A 21,524-nucleotide genomic window follows, 5' to 3' on the forward strand; every position below is an offset into this window, starting at 1 on the left:
CATCTTCTGATATTCTTTTCAGTCCTTCCTCAGTCCATTTCTCAGTTTATCCATTTTTCAAGCCAAGTGTGGCTTGGCTTGCTTTTTATTTTTCCCCGTTTTCCATTGTTAGCTTTCAGCTTCCTCTAACCAGTTAGCACTTAATCTGCTTTCTGGCTTGCAACTATTTGTTGGCATTTCTTATCTGCCTCATTTTTCCACCAGTGCCTTTTGATTTTGTAAAGTTTGTGCTTTTTATTCCTTTCCTGTCTTTTTAGTTAGACATTGGAAAGGGGCATGCATTTCATCTCCCGTGTTTACTTGGTAGTTTACTGTGCAGTCACCTTCCATGGTAGTCTTCATTATCCTACTATTTAGATAAAAAAGGTACAATAACTTGCTTAAGATACCATAAGTAACAACCCGTACTGCATCGATTAAACCCAGGTTTGAAGTTCTTGCTCTCTATATGAACTGCTTCATAAGAAACAGTTCAAATTGATAGCTTTAAAAAAGATATCAAGCACCGACAACGCTAAATAATATTTATTGAGTGCTTCCCCAGACCCTGTGCTAAATGCTTCACATGCATTATCTAATCCAATTTCATCCTCACAGAAACCCTGTGAGGTATGTAATATTTCTGTCCCCAGTTTACAGATGAGAAAACTGAGCCATGGAAAAGGAACACAGAAAGTAAGAAAAAGTTCTAAACAAATAATGTTAGGACCCTAGACCAGGGGTCAAGAAACTTTTCATAGAAAGAAGTAGTTAGTAAATATTTTTAGCTTTGTGTGTCATATGGTGTCTGTTGCAATTATTCAACTCTTCCCCTGTAGAATGAAAACAGCCATAGACACGGTGTAAAGAATGTACATGGTTGTTGTCATGCAGAGTGTCATGCGGGGTCTCTAGTCCTGCTCCTCACATAAGAATGCAGGACATGGTAAGGCCAAAAAGGAACACCCACAGAGCCATGGATAGGGGAGTCATACCACTATAGTCTCGCTGGCGGCTGAGTTAGAGACACAGGAAGCAGGAGCCACGTGATCCGCAACCTGCCGTCCACTTCTCTCTGCCAACCAACCTCACTTGCTAGCTGCAACCCGCCGTGCTAACTGCAATCCACGTTTGCCAGCCACCATCTTCTTACTAGCCCCCATTTTCTGCTAGCGTAGCCACGGCAGTTGTATTAGTGGCCAGTGGCTCACTGGTTACAGATGATGGCCAACCAGCCACAGCTGATGGCCATCCTACCACAGTTGATGACCATTTACTACCCAAGTGAGTACCTTTCCACGTGAGGGCGAGAGCCTGGAAACTTCACTCCTGACTCTGTCCCCTAAGTTGTGTTCCAGTAAAACAGTTTACAAAAGTGGATGATGGGCTGAATTTGTCCTGTGAACTATAGTTTGTCCACCCCCACTCCTACTTTTAATCTTTTAAAAAGTAGAAATAATAAATGAACAGCTGCTAACAAAGCTGAATTCTGCTTCAGCCGGAAAGATTCTTACACTCTTGCTACTAGACAAAGACTCAACTGCACAGGCATTTCAAAGCTTTGATGAGATAATCAGGTATAGGAACTTAACTAAAACGAGGAGGAAGTTGACAGAGGTAGGGATAGATACGGGTGGCACACTGCTGAAGCAGATGGGGACAGTTCCCCACAATTTTTGCAGCTCCTTCCTGTGTTCACCACTGTGTTCATCTGGGTGTTGGTGGCTCCCTATGTGGGTCACATGCTTGTTTTCAAAGAATGAGTAATGAAAACGAATTCATGGCACCAAGTCAGCAGCTGTCATTTGAACAAGGTAAAGCTACAACCCGGGTGCCTTTCAACCCTCCAACACTTAAAAAAAAAAAAAAAAAAAAAATTCTCTGAGGGAAGATTTAAAAAGCAACCTCAATGTTAATCAAAAGGAATAATTTGGTAAAGTCATCCATACTATCTTTCATGTTACAGCCACATGGTTTTGGTAACAAGAAACATGATAGTATTAGTTCTAAATGAAGAATGAGACACTCTCTCTCATATTATTCATTTGGAACCAAGATCAGAGGAAAGCTTTACTTATCACCTCCACATAACCAAGGGCTGGAGAAGAGGCGAAAATGTATTGATTTGGCGACAGAAATATTTTGCTTTGCAAAGAGCGTAACTTAGATAGACTTAATGAAACATTTTCATTTTTCAGAAGGACTCTGTTCACAGTTTGCCTTTGTATTGTATAGGAAGCCAGCACGATAACAATCATTTAAGATTTCGTTCTTACTAGAATATACACTTGTCAGTAAACCAGGATCCTAGGCTCAGATAGAAACTATAATCTCTTTATCTTCTCTGCTACAGTGAATAAGAACAAAATTTCTACAGGATGATTTTAAAGTGGGAAATGTACTTTATATTCAGCTGGGAGAAAGAAGCTAGATAAAGAACAGCGAAGGAGAGTTACTTTTCTTCATTGTAAAACATATTTCTTATACTCAGTTACACTAAACCCTTTCAGCATATTTATTGACAAAAACTCTAAGGCAGGAAGGGATCATGCTGTGCCCAGACATTGAAAAATAGTCAGGTAAATCAGATTAGAACCCAAGACACAAAACTGGTACAAATCAGACCTTCCTTTGCATTCTCTCCTTGATCTGCTCTCTCTGCACATCAAAATTTCCAGTATTTCTGCACCGATCAGTTCCTGGATCTCCTGCCTCCAGTAAGAGACAAGATGGAAAGAACGGATTATCATCTCATCACCAACTGAAAGTCACTTGTAGCCTTCACATTGTTGGAAAACTATCTCTATAAACAATTTTAGAAATTCTTTTTGCACCTTTATGTTAGAAAGTGGATATAAATTTGCCCTGGAACATTTCTGCTTGGGCCAAAATTTTTCAGCAGTTTTTAGTACCTATAACAAGACTAAGAAATAAACAAGTTTGAGGGTTCCACCACCGAGACTTGGAAGTGTTTTTATTAACTAGCCTGCTACCCAAACTATATTCAGGAACAAATGTAGCATTTTTTTGAATTGAGGTATAATTGACATATAACACTAGTTTAAGGTATACAACATAACAATTCAATATTGGTTCTTTTTCATTCTAATATGGAACTGTTTTATTGAAAAGAATATTAAGTTTGGTCTGATGAATTTACTTCAACTGGGATTCTACTCACTGGCTATGGTTTTCAAATATTCTTGAGTCAGTGACTCATTTTTTTCTAACCAACAACTTTCCACTCTCTCTTCAGTCTAACATTACTGTACCAAAAGGAGAGAAATAGTTTGAAATTCCAACAATGTGAGAAAAAATGAAAACCAAAATGTAACTTATTTTCTCAATTTTGGTCTGAGAAAGGAGACTATACTTATCTGTGATATTTGGATTGGGCTAACATAGAAAAAACTTGACAATTAGCACAGGGCTCTGTATTCAATGACAGTTATGTATGTTCAATTGATTTGAATCAGGTTTAAACACTTTGGGAAAACTTAGGTTGGTGACCCTGAAGTGTGACCTCAGTGTTCCTGAAATCAGTATATACGGACTTCTTAGGACAGAGCATCTGAAGGTGTAGTCTTAGGACCATCTGAATCAGAATCATCTGAGGTCCTTATGTAAAAGATAAATTCCTGAGCTTCATTCCAGATATTTTAAAATAAAATCACTGAGATGGTATCAGTAGATGCAGAAAAAGCATTTGATAAAATCCAACACTCATTTGTAATAAAGCTCCCAGTAAACTAGAAATAGAGAGAAACTCCATCAACTTGACAAATAAGGGCTTCAAAAATCTACAAGCTAACATCATACTTAATGGTGAGACACTGAAATCTACTAAGATCAAAAACAAGGAAAGGACATCTCCTGACAACGTAAAAGCTGGTGAGGATGTGAGCTGAGGAACTCTCATTCATTGCTGGTAGGAATGCAAACTATTACAGTCACTTGGGAGGATGGTTAACCTTGCAGACCAAACCTATAATATATTTTTGAGGTCCTAGTTTAGCAAATAATACATTAGAAATGTATATTTGGAACTTCTAATTAAAATGCTATTATTAATTGATGATTGACCACCTCCAACACCCCCTGACATAACAATGCTGGACAAAATATTTTAAAATATATATTTAAAGTATCTGGATGCTATACCACTATGGCTATGGCAGTGAGCAAAAGGAAAGGGAAAAGTTTTGCTCAAAAAGAGGAACACAAAACCTCATGAAAGATGGCTAGTAAACTCAGTAAGTGGGTTACCTATCATTTGAAGAAATACAAATACTAAAGCAATCTTCCAAAACAGATTTTTAAAACAAGTATTTTTGAAATCCTGAAAGGACAAAAAATAAGTATCATTCATAAAACAAGAAAAATAAATCATGAAATACAAACAGAAATGTGACTAAAGAAAAGGTAAAACAAAAAGAACCAATTAGAAATTGTGGAATTGAAAACTATGGTCATTTTTTTATTAACAAATTGATATAGCTAAAGAGATAATTAAGAAATTAGAAGATCCAGAACAAAACACTGAGTTTAAATAAAAAGTAAAACTAAAGTTAGACCCAGATCTAACTTTTCAATACTTCCAAATATGTCTTCTAAAAATTATACACACACACACACACACACACACACGCACACACACGCACACACACACACAGAGGGTGCCAAAAATATATATACATATACACATGTTAAGGAAAAAACTGTATTAAAATTGTAATAATATATACTGATGACAAAAGATATATAACAAATATACAACAGAAGATGAATACAAGTCACATTTGATTTCTGCAATTATAAGAGATGCTCAAAGTGGTTGCCATCAGCATAATTTTAATACAGTTTTTTTTCCCTTTCTTAAAATGTGCATACATTTTTTTGGATGTATATATATACATGTATATATATGTATACATATACATATATATGTATACATACATATATATATATATATATATATATATATATATATATATATATACACACACACACATACACATATATATATTCAGTGGTTAAAAAGGATAGATTTGAAAAAATGAGTATCTTTTGAAATGAAGAAAGACGTAGATCCTGAGACAGATAGTGACCAAAATGTTGAATATGAGAAGTAAAAATTGAATCCTATATACAGTATAGTGACACCACCACCTTATATGACACTTTTGTGTGAAAAAGAAAACAGTACCCTCTGACAGATGCTGTCCTTTTATTTCATGCTCGAGTGAGTGACTCTTGGCCTAGTTTTCAGCCCATATTCCTTTGTATAGGACAAGAATTATAGAACTGTACATGCTGTTGGCCCTAGATGAAAATGAAAGAATCTAATTAGGAATTGTTTTACAGATTCCTTACAAAGTAGCAACAGTTACACTAACTGATTTTTTCCCCCAAGTGTTAATACATGCTAGAAGGCAATAGAATAAAATCTTTAAATGTGGAGGGACAGGTAATTCTAACCTACAGCTCTATACAGGACTATATTATTGTTCAAGAGTAAGTATAAATAAAGTTTTGGATAATCTAATAGTATTTACTTCTTACAGATTCTTGCTGAGAAAACTACAAAAGGATGGACTCCAGCAAGAGGAAAAGTGAACCCAAGGAATGGAGTGGAAGATAAGCAATAGCGGTGAGTGAAAATAGTAGTAAAATATATACGTTTAATTCAAATGTAAAAATGGTGATTATTGAAAAAATTGTTAAAGTTAGGTGAGTTGAATTTACTTTAATTGAAGTTTGCTCTGTGCATATAATTTAAACTATTTGCTTTTTCAACTATTAACAGCTCATTTCTCTTGCTAGCTGACCATCACTGTGCTAAGAAAAGACAAACAGTTGGAATTTCAATAACGTAAGGAAAAAAAGCAGAAAGTAATTTTTTATTTGTTATTGTAATCCCTGAGAAATCTCACCTTGTTCTTAAAAAAGTGACTTCCATGTAAAACATGCTCAAAAAATATTTCTTGAGTGAATAAATATATTCTTAATTAAATTTTAAGAATAATTTCTGATGAAAGAGCATTTTGATGGGATTACATATCAGTGTATAGAATCATATCCTTGGCTTATATTTTACCAGAAGACGGTAATAAAAATGAAGCTGTAATTAAAAACATTTTACAGTGTCTATATTGATGATGTGCTTCAAAGAATAATTTTGGGGGAGAAAATTTTCTGTAGAATTGTTTAGGTCTTTGAATAAATTAATCTTAGGTTAAAAAAAATTACTTGGTTTTATGTGGACAAAAACAAAAAAATGGTTCTTGGCTGGAAAGGAGAAACATTTTTAAAGATAAAGTTCTTAACGATGTTTTCTTTCAGGATATGTTAGCCTGTTGTTTTTTTATGGAACAGACTGTCCTAAGCTTTTTACCTTTACTTGCCTCAGCCTGGAAGCAATTTCTGGGTTGAGACTTTATTGCTACCATAGTATTTATTTAGGGCAATCTCAGTGATGGCCTGGCAGTTCCAACCTTGTGGTCAAATCATCATTTGGGCAAAATAAGTCATTCTCTTACACTTTTTCCCACATCCATCTCACCAGTCAGTAGTTGGGCACATTTAGGGTACTGGCACTAATAACAAGGTCCTTCTGTTGATTTTCTGATTACCTTAGAAAGGCATTGTTTTTGTCAATAGTCTCATGGTTACCGAGTCTAAGACGTTAACGTTAAAAGCCAGACTTTTCATGTACCAGGTGGTTCTCGTCTCAAAATACGTGTTTACTTGGACCTTCCTGTCTTATGTATGTTGTATTGTTATTTTATCTGGAGTTTTTTATTATTAACACTGGTGACGTGACTACCTCCTGAGAGTAAGCTGTCACAGAGAGTATATATTTGGACTCAAATATTTAATCATTTAAGACAGCAGGATGAATGTCGGCTCATAATCCATATTGAAACCTCTTTTGCTTTTCTGCCTTTTATATTTCTGTCCATTGGCAGCCAGGTAGCATCCACTGATTTTCCACAAAAATAAAACATAAGTCTAAAAAATATCTAATCATTTTCTGCTCCCTTTTGCTACATATTTCAAGGAAAATATATAAGTTGGGTCAAGAGTTGAAGAAATTTAAATACCCGGATGAAGTCATACTTCAGTTGATGGTATCCATTGTTTGACATTAACATTTTCCCAGGCTTGGGTAGAGAAGGAATTCATGGTTAGTCTACTGAAATGAAAAGATTTCCAAAGACATACAGTGAGGATTCTGGTGGATTGGGCATCAGAAAAACTTTTTTGGAGAAAAATTTCATGAAAATGCTTTATTTACCCTTTCAAAACCATCTTGAACTAACTCTTTTGAAATTATGGTAAGGGACTCATGTCCATGTTCCTTTAACTGTATTTTAAATGTTTCAATAAAACATATCAATAGTATGTAATGTTTTGCAGATGTAATATAACTAATAGTTATTTTGACAATAAGACAGAATTTGCACTGGGCACTTGAAGACAGCCATGATAGGTACAGAAGTATATAATTCAGAGTCCATTTAGGAGATAGAAACCACAGCAATTTTCACGGAATTTAATATAAAGTGTTTTCAGCCAGGAATTGGATATCTGAAAAAGGGAACAGTAAGGTTTCACAGAACATTCCTAGGGCTAAGTGAATAAAGGGAAGAGGTTAGGATTGCTAAAATTTAGAAACTTGGATGAGGGACTCATGGAGCTTGGACTCAGACTTCTGAGGAGGGGTTGTTGCTGAACTGTGTTCGTGCCTCAAGAATGCCACAGAGGTGCTGCGTGGGACTGGGAGCTAAACCTTTGAGGAGGGAGCACCAGTTGGCTAAAACTGGGTCTTGTTAGAGACCATAGTGATGTTGGTTCTGTCAGTGTTGGAGGAAAAAAAAAAAAAATGTAACTGGAATTAACTGCACTACCGGAACAACCAGCCCCTGGCAGGCCTATCTTTATTGGGTGATGCTGAACGTAGCAAGAATCAAAACAGAAACAAAAAATAACCTAGAAGGAAAGTACCCTTATTCTCTCTTCTTGTTTACTCTCTGTCTAGCGCTCCTTGTTGTCAAAGCCTAACAGTGATCCAGCTAACAAAAGAGAACTGTTTTGCAGAGTCCCACCCTCAGAATCACAAAAAGTGAAGAATAGAACAGTGGATTGGAAGCTAAGAGGTGATAGTTTAATAATGGGCACAGGAAAAAACAACAACAACAACAACAAAACCAAGATAAAACGGATTTGGCTTACTTGCCTTCTATATGATTATTTCATGAGAAATATGTTCAATACTTTCAGCTTTCATATTCTAGGTAAAAGTAACCATTTCTCAGAAAACAATTTTCTTGCTGAATTAATTTAATGGAGTGTGAAAAGAAAGTAGTTGGATAAAAATGGTTGGCTGAACACATGCATGTGCTTCCCCAAATCTCTTAAAATAGCTGAAAAGGTACTTTTTAAAATAACCTTAATTATGTTATAAAACAATAATTCATGACAGAAAGAAAGCAGATAAGGAAAATGGGGAAGCAGATGAATTTGATTCATGTAGAACAGCACCCTAGAAAAAAGCACAGCTCAAGAGATAGAAGGCATACGCCACTGCAGATGTCGGAATGATTCCCTGGGGAGCTGCAACCTCAAAGTCAATGACTGCAAGAAGCGGTTAAAGCTTCTGGAACATTGGGATCAGTCATTTCTTTCCGAGGAGGAAAACCAGTCAGTCACCTTTTTTCCTCCAATACTGCTGAGCAGTGGACAGTAGCAGATTGTTGTCACAATAAAGTGATGCGTGTAAGTCGGCTGTGAGACCAGAGAGGTGGTCCGTTGTGTGGCAAGTGATTTCCAGGAGGGGCATGGAGCCAGGGAGCAGAAGATGAGCTATAACCTTACCTATAAGACAGCCTGCTCTTTTCCACAAGCAGGATGCAGTCATCGCAAAGAGTCAAACATTGGCTCTGGAATGCAAAGATGACCAGACAACCAAGAACTACATGAGGAAATGTGCCACTATGAAAGAGAGTCAATAAGTTCACCAAATAGATGACTTCATGCCTGCAAATTTAGTTATTTGGATAAACAAACAAATTATAATTGATATCAAAGAAATAATATATTTAAAAAAGCCATTATTGGAAGAAAAAGTCAGTATCTTGGTAATTATAAATTGTTGGTCATTTAAAAATAATCCTAATTATAAAATAATAATTCGTGACAGAAAGAAAGCAGATGGGGGGAAAAAAAGCAGATGAATTTGATTCATGAAGAACAATATGGATCAACAATAATAACTTAGACCAATTTAAATACCTGGATAGAAATTTCAGTATCTCATTAGTTAGCTTAATGGCAGAGTAGACAGAGCTAAAGAATGAATTAACAAGTCAAAGATTTCTTTAGTATAGAGAAAGAAAAACACGAATTAAAAATGGCTACTGTAAACAATGATTAGAAAATTTATGTTATTGGGAAGATGGGTCCAGAATGTGTAATATACCTGTCTTCTAAGCATTCCCAGTACATAGAACAGAGAGGGTGGAATAGAAGAAATGATCAAAGGCATTATTCATAAAACATTTTCCAAGTGAAGTACAACACTAATTCAAAGGGTCCACCAGGTTGTCAGTGGATTAAATAATAAAAGACACATGTCTCTGGCTCTTGTGTTCACTGTTATATCCCTAACATATAAAACTAGGCTTGGCACATAGTAGGTGCTCAATGAATATTTATTAAATTAATGAATAAAGCTGAACATAAAATGGTCAATTTTGAGAATTCCAAAGATAAGAAAAATATCCCAAATGTCTACAAAGAAAAAAAAAAGAGGAGAAAAGAAGCAAGAATTACATTTGCGTTAGACTTAACAATAAAAGATACTAAGTGAGACAAAATTTCAAATTCTGAGGGAAATTGATTTTGAACCTGATATCTTATAGTCAGTTACATGAACATTTAAGTGTGAGTATAAACTAAAACATTAACAAATATACTAAGACTCAGAAATATCATCTACAGATCCTCTGTAGAAATATTTAAGCTTGTGCTCTGGCAAAACAAAAATGAATTGAAGAAGTGAGCAAATAAACCAATAAAGTATGTAGTCAATCCATGTAATTATACTTCATTAAAAAAATATAACAATCTGAAAGCAAAATCCCCAAATATCTCATCAGAAGAAATAGTGGGTCAGGGGATTGGGAAGGGTTCAACGGGGATTACACAGTAGGAGGAAGAAAAAAAAATTCTATTTTCTTTAGTAGGTGAAAAAATTAAATACATTTAATTTTTTTGAAAAATATGTTTCAACATAAGAGAAACCAGGAAAAAATGTTTTTAAAATTCAAAGTATATAAGAATCTTTTAGAGTATTTGGTCTTTAAAAATGTTGGATCGAATGAAATGAGCTTTCCTTTTATTAACTTTAAAAAAAAAAATGTTTCAATTATAGTTGGCATTCAAGTGCACAGCGTAGGGGCTAGACATTTATATAACTTACAAATTGATGACCCTGATAAGTCTAGGTTCCACCTTACCTGGCACCGTATATAGCTATTACAATGTTATTGACTATATTCTCTATGCTGTACTTTACATTCCCATGACTATTTTGTAACTGCCTATTGGTACTTCTTAATCTCTTTACCTTTTTCACTTATTCCCCCAACCCCCTTCCCATCTGTAAACCATCAGTTTCTTCTCTGAATCTGTGAGTTTGTTTCTGTTTTGTTTGTTCATTTATTTTGTCTTTTAGATCCCACGTATAAGTAATATTTGTCTTTCTCTGTCTGACTGATTTCACTTAGCATAATACCCTTCTGGTCCATTAATGTCATCACAAATGGTAAGATTTAATTCTTTTTATGGCCAAGTAATATTCTACTCTATATGTGCCACTTCTTTTTTATCCAGTCATCTATTGATGGACACTTAGGTTGCTTCCATATGTGGGCTATTGTAAATAATGCTACAATGAACATAGGGGTGCATGTATCTTTTTAAATTAGTGTTTTGAATTTCTTTGAATACATACCCAGAAATGGGATTGCTGAGTCATATGGTAGTTCTGTTTTTAATTTTTTGAGGAACCTCCATATTTTTTTTCATAGTGGTTTCACCAATTTACAATCCCACTAAGAGTTCACAAAGTTTCCCTTTTCTCCACATCCTCACCAAAACTTGTTTGTTGATTTATTGGTGACAGTCATTGTGATAGGTGAGAGATGATATCTCATTGTGGTTTTAATTTGCATTTCAATAAAAGCATTTGTAATTATGATAGGTAGTGTCAGTCCTCTGGCAAAGTTTATCATTTTATACTCTATCAACAATATTTAAAAGTGCTTATTTTCTTACCTTCACAATACTTGATATCAAAATGATTTTCCCCGCAATCTGATCATATTTTGCAACTTGCCCTTTATTATAATAACAGTGTATCATAGCTATCCCTTGAGGTCAATAAAAAGAGATCTAACTCATTCTTTGAAATAGCTGCATAAGGTTTGATAGTAGCTGGCACTTATTAAGATTATGCCTGTTTTGTTGTTGCTATTGTCAATAATCATTTTTGAATAACTATTCTTGTGTAAAGAAAGATTGGTAGGTCAGATTACACGTGAATATCTAATTTTAGCAGACACTATTGAATTTCTTTCATTTTAACCTATTCGTTTTCTGACCACTCAGTCCAAAACATTGTTTTAATGCACTTAAACTTATTACTCTGAAAATTTTTGTTCATTCACTTGTTTTCCTGGAATTTTTATTCTGTTCATCTCTAGAACGCAACCTTGTATAGGCAGGGACTTTGTCCAACTTGCTATCTGCCCAATATTTATATTAGTCAGTGGGTTACTGAATGAATGAGTGCATGAATGAATGAATGCAGCAACTGTGAATGAAAAACATACAGTGTCTTCCTATCTCCAAGATTTCGTTCGTGCTATTCTCTCTGCTAGAAATATTGTTACCTGTCAAATTGTACTTATTCTTCAAGGCCTACTTCCAATTCCTCCTAATTCATGAAGCATCCCTGATCGTCTTCCTCTCAGAAGTGATTTTCTCCTTTACTCTGTACAGTACTCCCACACGTAGCCCATTCTGGCTTCCACCACAACAACATCACAGCTGTCATCTCAGTAAATTATAAACTACTTGAGCAGTAAGCCCATGCCCATTCATCTTTCCATCCTCCAGAGCACCGATCTTTGTACCTTGCACTGGCAGAATTTTTCATTTAATTGAAAAGTTACCATGAGTTCCTTAGTATTTTTAGTAGCAGGCTTAGTAGAAAAATACTGAAATTTGGAACCAGAAAAAAAAGCTCTGAAACCTAGTTCTGTCACTACTAGCTGTACAATATTGTTCTGAATTAACATCTATACATCTCTTTCCTCCTCTGTTATGAGGATTATAATTGCTAACTTGCAAGGTTGCAGTGAAGAGTAAACTTGAAACATGTACATATGAGGTGCATGTGAAGACTATGTACGAAGCATAGCCTTGGAACATAGTGGATGGGTGTTTGGTGATTCATTCATTCACTCAGGAGACATTTGAATGGCTGCTTTTGCCAGACACTGACGATGATGATTATGGTGATGAAGTCTCAAGTCTTAGCAAAATTGTCACTGATAACATGCTTGTCATTTGGGGGAGGATGAAAAACAAGGAAATACATTTTAATCTAAGCAAGAGATTTGAAGTTCAGGTATATCCTATGTTGGAACAACAGAATTTCAACAGTCTTGAGATGTCCTTTCAAGTTCTTTAAAATCAAATTCTATTTCATTGAAAAATTAGTAAACATAGAGCCCTTTCAGAATATAAACCTCAAAATAAAATGAAGAACATGTGAATTCCTTTTGAGGTTCTGTTAGTGGCAGTAAACAAAATACATTTATAAAGTTTACTAACGTGGGGTAAAAGAGAAAATCTTGAATATGCATTTAAATAATAAAATGAAACTAAATTTGACGACTGCATTTTAGATTTAAAAAACACTCCCAACCAGATTTTAAAAGCAGTCAATTTAAAATGTATGACCTTTAACCATGTTTCTAATTCTTTTAAAGTCATTATGTTGTATTCTGCGCCTGGGAAAAAAATGAAGTTACTAACAATAATTGGAAATAGTTGGAATTTTTTCTTTAATCAGTACAAAGACCAAAATAGCAGTATAATGCCTGAAATTCAAATTTCAGCAATTTTTTTTATGTCGCTCCATTTCTGCTATGTAAATGAAGCTTTCTTATCGGTTCCTTACTTGAAAAATATATATTCATAATTTTTCACCCTTCTTCATTATTTCATTAGGGGTTCAGAAAATGCAGAGTGTTGTCAATCATATGTGAGAAAAATAGTGACTGTGGGCTTAATATGATTTAAGCTTCATATTATTGCTTTCTTTTTGTACACATGAAATCTGTCATTTATATTTTTCTCTTTATAGGCGTTACAATATTTTACTTTCAAAAATAAAAGACAATAACAGCAATAAACAATCAATTTCATGGAATATTACCTAATGCCCCTAAAATTTTTAAAACATCAGAATAGATTATTTCAGAATATAACAGTAAAATAAAATAGTTCAAAGAGAAATTAATTTGATATCTTTAATTATTGAAATAATTTAATTAATAGAAAAATTAAAGCTTCAAAAATATTATGATTACCCTAGAGATGACAAAATAATAATACTGATCCTTTTTCAAGATGTCAGATGAAGATATTTTCCATTATTTTAGTAAGTGCTCATTTTAAAAAGGATTTATGTGATAATGATTATTTATTTATTTATTTACTTCTTTAGAATTTTGAGTTCTGGAAAATGTGAACTACTGACTTGTTTTCTTTTATCATCTAATGAGAATTCTACCACCAGTTTGTGCATTTTCTTTTTTGTTTTTGTTTTCTAAGAGCTCTCAATTTACATTCAAATACAATTATATTACCATTGTCATAGTTACCTCCTCTTTTTTCCTAAAAATCACTTGCTTTTTATCTTTCTGTATATCTTTGTGTTTCACATGTGAGTTCCTGAAGTTCTTTCAATTATTATAAATTTATAAAATTCTTTTTCTTTAAAAATTATATTTGTTACTTACTTTAAGAAATGAAGATATGGGAGTAACAGTTAAATACATATACTTTTTTAAAGCAAAGCAAAAATAACTTTGTTTTGTTCAGATTTAATTATTGGCAAAGTCTGATTACTATTGTGATACTACCAAAAAAGGTGGAAACAATTGGACCTTTGAAAACAGTTGGCAATCTGGAGATGATGGGACAGAGAAGTAAGTCCCCATTTTAGTGCCACAACTAGGGTGGGAGGTAGAGACTGAAAGAAGTCTGAGACCTAGAAATGGACTTGAGCTTGCACTGGATACATCCTCACAGCTGGAGCACATCTCACAAAATCTTTTCTCTTTTTGCTTGGATTGAATGCCAGGTATTTTAGATATACCAAACTGTTACAACAAATAGACCTAAAAGTGGAAAGTGGCTCAAACACAATAGAAGTTAAAGAGTTTGAGTTAAGGCTAAGAGATTACATTTCTTTTGAGATGGATTGGCAATTAATTTTGACCTTTAAATATATTTATTTCCAAAACAGAATTACGTATAAAGGGTAAGTTTTGCGTTAAAGAAAGAGACTTCATTTCTGAGAGATATTAACAATGATAGACCCAAGGAGTAGTAATGGCCTTATTTTAAAATTGCCTGGGGAAACTGGTCTGTTCTTTGACATTCAGGCTCTTTTTACGTGATGGTAGATGACATTGATTATCAGCATAATCAGTTATGCTGATAATGACCACTATCGTCACATCTATTAGCTTCCTACTTCTAATATTTTTCTAACCCAAGTGTAAATTAAGTTTGCTAGTTATGGTTTAAAAACTGTGACAGCCAATTAAGAGAAAATTTAGGCTGAGTTGGTTGGCTGAATTTTATGTAATTAGGAAGGTTGAATCCTCCAGAGCCCTGTCCATCCTTGGATAACTTAATCACTTCTTATCCTCTTCTCCAATTTCTACTGTCCCAAGAAATGCTCTGTTTTTCTAGTAAAACCTTCTACTTGGCTTCGGCTGTTACAGGTAGACAGATTTGTAGGATAATTGGATTTGAGGTCATTAGCATCTGAGTTGGCAAAAATAAATTTAAATGAATTGAATTCTAAGTATTGAATTCAGTTAAAAATGCCATTTTAATCCACGGATTTCATTGTGTTGATTTTTGTTTTGTTTTTTTACTTTTAAAAGTTGTACTGATATCCCAAAGATAAATAATATTGCAAAAATGGTGGTAATTCCAGTATCTTTATAGTCCACTGTGAATCTGTGATACGACCACACTTTTCTTTCTTTTTTCATTTATTTTTTTTAATTTTAATGGGGAATATTGGGGAACAGTGTGTTTCTCCAGGGCCCATCAGCTCCAAGTCATTGTCCTTCAATCTAGTTGTGGAAGGCGCAGCTCAGCTCCAAGTCCAGTAGCTGTTTTCAATCTTTAGTTGCAGAGGGCGCAGCCCACCATCCCATGCGGGAATTGAACCAGCAACCTCGTTTAGAGCTCGCTCTCTAATCAACTGAACCATCCAGCCACCCCTTGGCCATAATTTTTATTGTTTTGAGTTGAAATAGAACATGGCACATAGAAGTAAATTATTAAGGTGAGAGGCTTCACTGAATGGAGAATTAATGGCGTAGTCTGAAATGGAAATAGGATCACAGCATGACATCAATCCTATTTGCTCTACAAGTTATTACATTAAATTTAATACTAAATTAGTACAATACAAATGTGTAAAATTAATGGTCAAACTTAAATCATGCAGTATTTTCTTCTCTTCCTTTATAAATTATAAAAATTGCATTAAACAAAGAAAAACTAAATATTCACCAGTAACCATCAATAACCTTTTCAAATTTGCATATTGCCTTCCAATCTGTCCATGTAACATCCCATTTATAGCAAGGCTTTTTATGTATTCATAAGGATGCATAACTATATTTATAATAGGGACGTATTATAATAAATCAACCTTCAGCAAAAGTTTTCCCAAATCTTCTTTATTACCTTTAGATGATCTCCTTTGTTAAAGTGTTTAATAAAGAACTCTCATTGTATTATCTTCTCTCACTTAAAAAGTCCTGTTCTTTAACCCTGTGCTGTCACATAGTTTTATCTTAAAGACAAATTTTAATAAATTGATAATGAAGTCTCAGAATACTGTGTTGAGAAGGATTCTGAGTCTTCATAAGATATCAGCAGATGATTGAGTAACAATGCTGCTCATGGAAGTAGGAAGTGCTTTTGAAGAAGAAAATGTTTATTATTGATTTCCACAGGTATTTTATTTTTGCATTCTATTTAGTATTCTTACCAGATACAAAAATAATTTAGTCTTTGGCTTTTTAATTTTTACTGCTTGTGACAGTCCTTTTTTAAATTGATAGGCAGTTTTGAATCCTTGATTATGCTTTATTTCTGGGTCAGTTGGAGTCACTCTTCATGTACCTTAACATACAAATACTATACATGTGGACCACTCACATGTGTGAGAATGTATTTATTTCTGTCTTAGTACATGAAAAATGGCGTTTAAAATTGTGCCACAATCTTTTCTCATCATCATTTGCATGTTTCTTCCTTGGCTCCTTGTATTTTATAATATGCAGAAAATGTCTGGAGCTAGCTTGGTTTAGGTCCTTTGTGGAAAACCACTTTCTCTTTTCTGAGCTAATATATGCAGAAATTTTTTCTTTATTTGTATAGTTTCAGAAATTCAGAAATTCCTTTTTGTTTGTTACAATTCAAAAATCTACCAATAGGTGTATTTTAATCAGTTATACTTAGAACACAAGACTTTTCAATTTGCTCAGACAATATTGAGTGGTTGAGTGGGCTTTATCGCTGATTGCTTTTGTTCTGATTCTTCTGGTTTCATATTTAAGAAAAATACATACTTGTTTGCATGTTTGATTCTGTTTTTCATCCTCTACATCAATCATCACTTGCATTATTTTAATTTTGTCCTATTCTTCTGAGTTCTGAAAAGGTTTTTGAGTTTTTCACACCCTTCAGTGGTTTACATCTCCTTAGAATTGATACTTCTTGCTACCACCTCTAACGTGAATTTTAACTTGGCTATAGTATTTTTTTAGCAACCCATTCTTATTCATTTGACTTTTTGCTTCAATTAGGTATTTATAACAATCACCTTTTATTTTACAGCAGCCGTGTCTCTTGAATTTTATTGAGGATGTCAAACATTTCTTGAAAGTTTTCTTCTGATTCCTGTTTTGAATTATTTTCAGAAGTACTATTTATCTTCTGAATCTTTACCTTATTTGACCATATTTTCATAGGTCACATGCATTTTTTCTCTCTTATCCTCAAACAATGTGTCAGATCAGAATTTTCAATGAACAGGAAGAAGCCTGAATTTGGTTTTGCCCTTTGTCTACATGTGTGATGGACAGTTTTCCTTCTCAGGTAAACAAATTGGGCTGAGGGTAGATATATGGTTTGCACTTAAATTCTAATATTCTGTCAGAATTTCATAGAGTATATTCTGTTTTGCTCAGGTGCCGTTTTTATTTTTCCCCCAGGGCCTTGTTATCTCTATTACACTGAATTAATGCAGTATATCAAACAAACAAACACAAATTCTAGAAGAATTAGGGTATTTCTTTATTCATAGATTCTTAACTCGATAAGATATCATTTTGAGGAACACTAATCCAAAAAGGCACTGTGCTACTTCCCAGTTTTCAGGGATCGGCAGTCTGCAGTGTGTGTTGAATGCGGTGGTAGTGGAGGAGAGGGGAGTGAGGAACAGGGGCAGAGACAGCAGTCTACTTACCCTGTGGGGTAGTATCTAGGGATTGGAGCAGAATGGCTGCCAATCTCGTGAGCAGTGGGCCTCCCTGGAACTGACTAAGGAGCAAAGACCCGTCAAGTGCATTGGCCTGTTCCACTCTTTTTTAAGGTAATCTTAATACCATGAAGCAAGTCAGGATATTTCATGAGCTAAGGCCTGGACAGGATTTTTCTCAGTGTGTCTTTTTTAGGTTGCAGGAGGAGGGGGCAATGGAAAAAACCACTTTAAGTTTCACAATTACCTTCTTTGTAAACATGAATATTCTTTTGAAAGCTTTGTTTTCTCATTTCCTCCCACAAACAAGCGAAAGAAGACACCCAGGGCATCATTTCAAAGTCTCCCCTCTGCCCCTACCTGCCCCAAGGAAATTGGGCTCGCTCTTTCATCAACGTAGGATTGACCTAACTACCATTCCAAACAAAATAGCACAGTTACTTTCCTAAGCATGTTTATAAACTATGCAAATCCAGCTTGTCCTTTGCTCCATTATTACATCCATTATTTGGTTTCATTATAAAACATTTGAGGGTGAGAAATAATAATTAATGCAATTAAGTTTTCATGGTGTAAAAATTCCCTAACTTCAGTGAATTTAATGGAACTCTAGCCCAGAAATGAAGACAAAGTCATTACCTTCATTTTAACAGTGCCAAATAGAACAAAATAATCATTCTGAAATTCAAAATATTCTATAAATGAACATTGATTATTTAATAGAAAGCCTCTAAACTACGCATACAGATTACCAGAGTGTATATATTTTTCTTTATGTTTCTGGATGAATAGATTTAGAGAAAGAGGGAGGACTGAGGCCTAACTATTCATTTTTAAAGGACTTACCTCTGTCATCACATTGCATCTTGCCTGAAACATCGATGAATATGCATGTCAGCAATCTTTTCCTCTTTGTCTACTTTGAGATTAAAATGCAGTCAACATTTCTTGGAAAACCTTTAAGCCTTAGACCCTATACTAATATTTTCATTTATTTCCTAATGCTCACAACAGCTAATGGGGAGACTGGAGTATAACAGCTGGTGGGTGATATGCTCAAGACCCCCCAGCTGGTCAGAGGAGAAACCTAGTAGGAGTAAATGTAGGGAAAGTACACCATGCTGTTAGGGATGTGAACTGATAAGTGCAGTGCATTCTAAGGCTGCCCAGTTTGAACTATTCTGGTTCCATTTTTCCCTCCTTAGGTGAGGGGTATATAAGTGTCTGTATGTATGGAAACACCTATAATTGAATGGATCATATATATTTTTCTCTCCCTTGAGACATGAAAGTCCATGTTATTCTTAAATTGGGTATATTGACCATTGGTACTATTTAGATAATTTAAAATAGTTATTTATCTTTCCAAAAGCTACTGATATTATCTGACAATTGTTAATTTTCCCTGAAATATTTATACCAAGAATAGCTATGTGTGTATGTGGTGAGCTTGTAGAAGGCTAGAGAAACAAGTTTGGCCTCTATTTTTTTGTCTTAAAATCCACTGGGGTTATTCAAGATCATTCTTTTCTTTTAGAACTAAGGCCCAGGATTGAGTTAATCAGTCTTAGGTTCAAATCACATGTTCTTTGGTGGTCCATATTTATCTGTCTAACTATCTAAAAATAATAAGCACTTGTTAACCCAGAACCTAAAGCAAAAGTTGAGACCTTGGAAATATTGACTGGCATCTAACCATATGCCCTCCATCCCCTGGCCTCCCTTAATCCAGGCTAAGTATTATCCAAAATCATGTGTTTATCTTAACCTGTCTTCATTTCTGTATGTGATTTACATATCTATTGCTTCCGTGTATGTTATACATGCACCTTTACACACATATGTACACACACTTACTTTATTTATTATTTAAATTTATGAAAAAGAACGTCATGCTATATGTAATCTATTGGGGATTAATTTTTATACTATTACATTGCCAAGATTCATCTGTATTTTTCATGTTACTGTAGTGTGTTCATTTTAACTTTTGTGACATGCACCACATCATAGTCATCAATTCTCCAAGATAAGATCACTATTCACAATAAGTTCTTCCTATAGTGAACAGTGCTATAGAACAAAAAGGAATAAAAATATTCCTTTTTTTTTTTTAATTAAAGTTTATTGGGGTGACAAGACAAACAACAAAAGACCAAGACAAAAATATTCTTGACTGGGAGTTTTGTTGTACATGTGCATGTATTTCTCTTGGGATATATTCATAAGATTGGGATTTCTGCGTCACAGGAGTTTTATAGTTGTTCAGCTCTAAGTTCGATTCTAATGTCAAACTGATTTCTAATATCAAAATATGACCACACCACTTCCCACTTACGTTTTCAATTCCTTATTGGTATCTTAGATATACAGGAACATTGATGCATCCCTTGTAAATACCCAACCACTGAATATTCACTGAGCATTAACAGGTAGGCAGTGGGCTGGGCTTTGCCCTGGAGGCAAACCAATAAACCATTATCACAAACCCTCCACTCAAAAACTTTACCATATGGTAGAATCAAAACTTCATTTCATGATGTGGGTTCAAAACACACACACACACACACACACACACACACACACACACACACAGAGAGAACTTTGGTTCTGCTCTGTATGTGTGAGAAAGGACCTGGGCAAGACATATAAGCTTCTGGAACTTCTGCAAATTGAAAGAGTTCAATTTAATTAGTCCTTTTCAAACTGTGTCCTGTGGTGACCTTGCTCTGTAAATCTATGGAGGTGTGAATGTTGGAGATTATTTGGTAGCTGAAGGTGGAGATAAGGGAGGGGAAGAAGAGACAAGTCTGGGACTCTAGGAGATCCACCAAGCAGTTTCGCTTTTGTCTCTAAGTATTTCATATTTCATATGATAAACCCAATAAAAAGTGTGAAACACACTGAAATGGCTGATTTCTTAAGTTCTTTTCTGCCATAATGTCCTATGATTATGCATTGTATTATTTAGGGTAATTAATGCTAACTGCTAACACTGATAAAGCCCCAAATATCAGTGACTTAGCCAACACATTTATTTTTAACTCACACATTGCCTGCTATGGGTTGGCAGAGGCTCTTCTCAATCAGGTGACTCAGGGTCATGCTCTTTCACTCTTGTGATGCTGTGCTCTGACCCTGTGGCTTAGGTTGTAGCAGCATAGGAAAAAAAGAATGAAGGAAGTATCCCTACCTTTGATTGGCTCAGCTCAGAAGTGACACTTGAGCTCATAGCCCATTGGCCAAACCAAGTCACATGACCCCAACTTCACAAAGAAAGCTGGAGGAACATGAGGGGGAACACATTGAATATTTGGAACAAAGTAACTCTAGTACACGTACCATGTGCAAGTAGCATAATTCAGATGCAAAGGGGCAGAGTGATCAGAAAAAAAAAAGTATTTTGTTATCCTCATTTAAATTATCCTTTTCAAAAGATTTTCAATGTGTCCTTTGGCTTTTTCCTGGAAAATATACAGTGTTCTCATGGGGACCCATAATTTTCTTGTTTTTAGTGTTAAAAGATAAAATATAAAAATTGGGTTATTGGTCTCTATTGTACTAAAATTCACTTTAAAAAAAGAAAATAATTTCTCAGGTTCTACCATGAGGAGTAAGTGTAGCCACTTATGTTAATTTAGAAAATAATTCCACTAAACAATGACTTATCAGA

The 21,524-nt window shown here is 34.6% G+C and overlaps 1 protein-coding gene across 3 annotated transcripts in view; it reads left to right on the top strand.

Annotated features, from left to right (window-relative positions):
* The window catches only part of KCNN2 (potassium calcium-activated channel subfamily N member 2), a 384,311-nt gene that overhangs the window by 109,038 nt on the left and 253,749 nt on the right, over positions 1-21,524 (top strand). For all 3 annotated transcript variants that reach the window (XM_088796671.1, XM_074328595.2, XM_019727805.3), the window contains one exon: positions 5,544-5,629. The gene's annotated coding sequence lies outside the window, so the exon portion shown is untranslated. The remainder of the gene's footprint in view (positions 1-5,543; positions 5,630-21,524) is intronic.

This window comes from Rhinolophus sinicus, chromosome 3 (assembly GCF_057876585.1).
Source record: "Rhinolophus sinicus isolate RSI-liver-muscle chromosome 3, RSI-T2T, whole genome shotgun sequence".
Classification (NCBI taxonomy): Eukaryota; Metazoa; Chordata; class Mammalia; order Chiroptera; family Rhinolophidae; genus Rhinolophus; species Rhinolophus sinicus.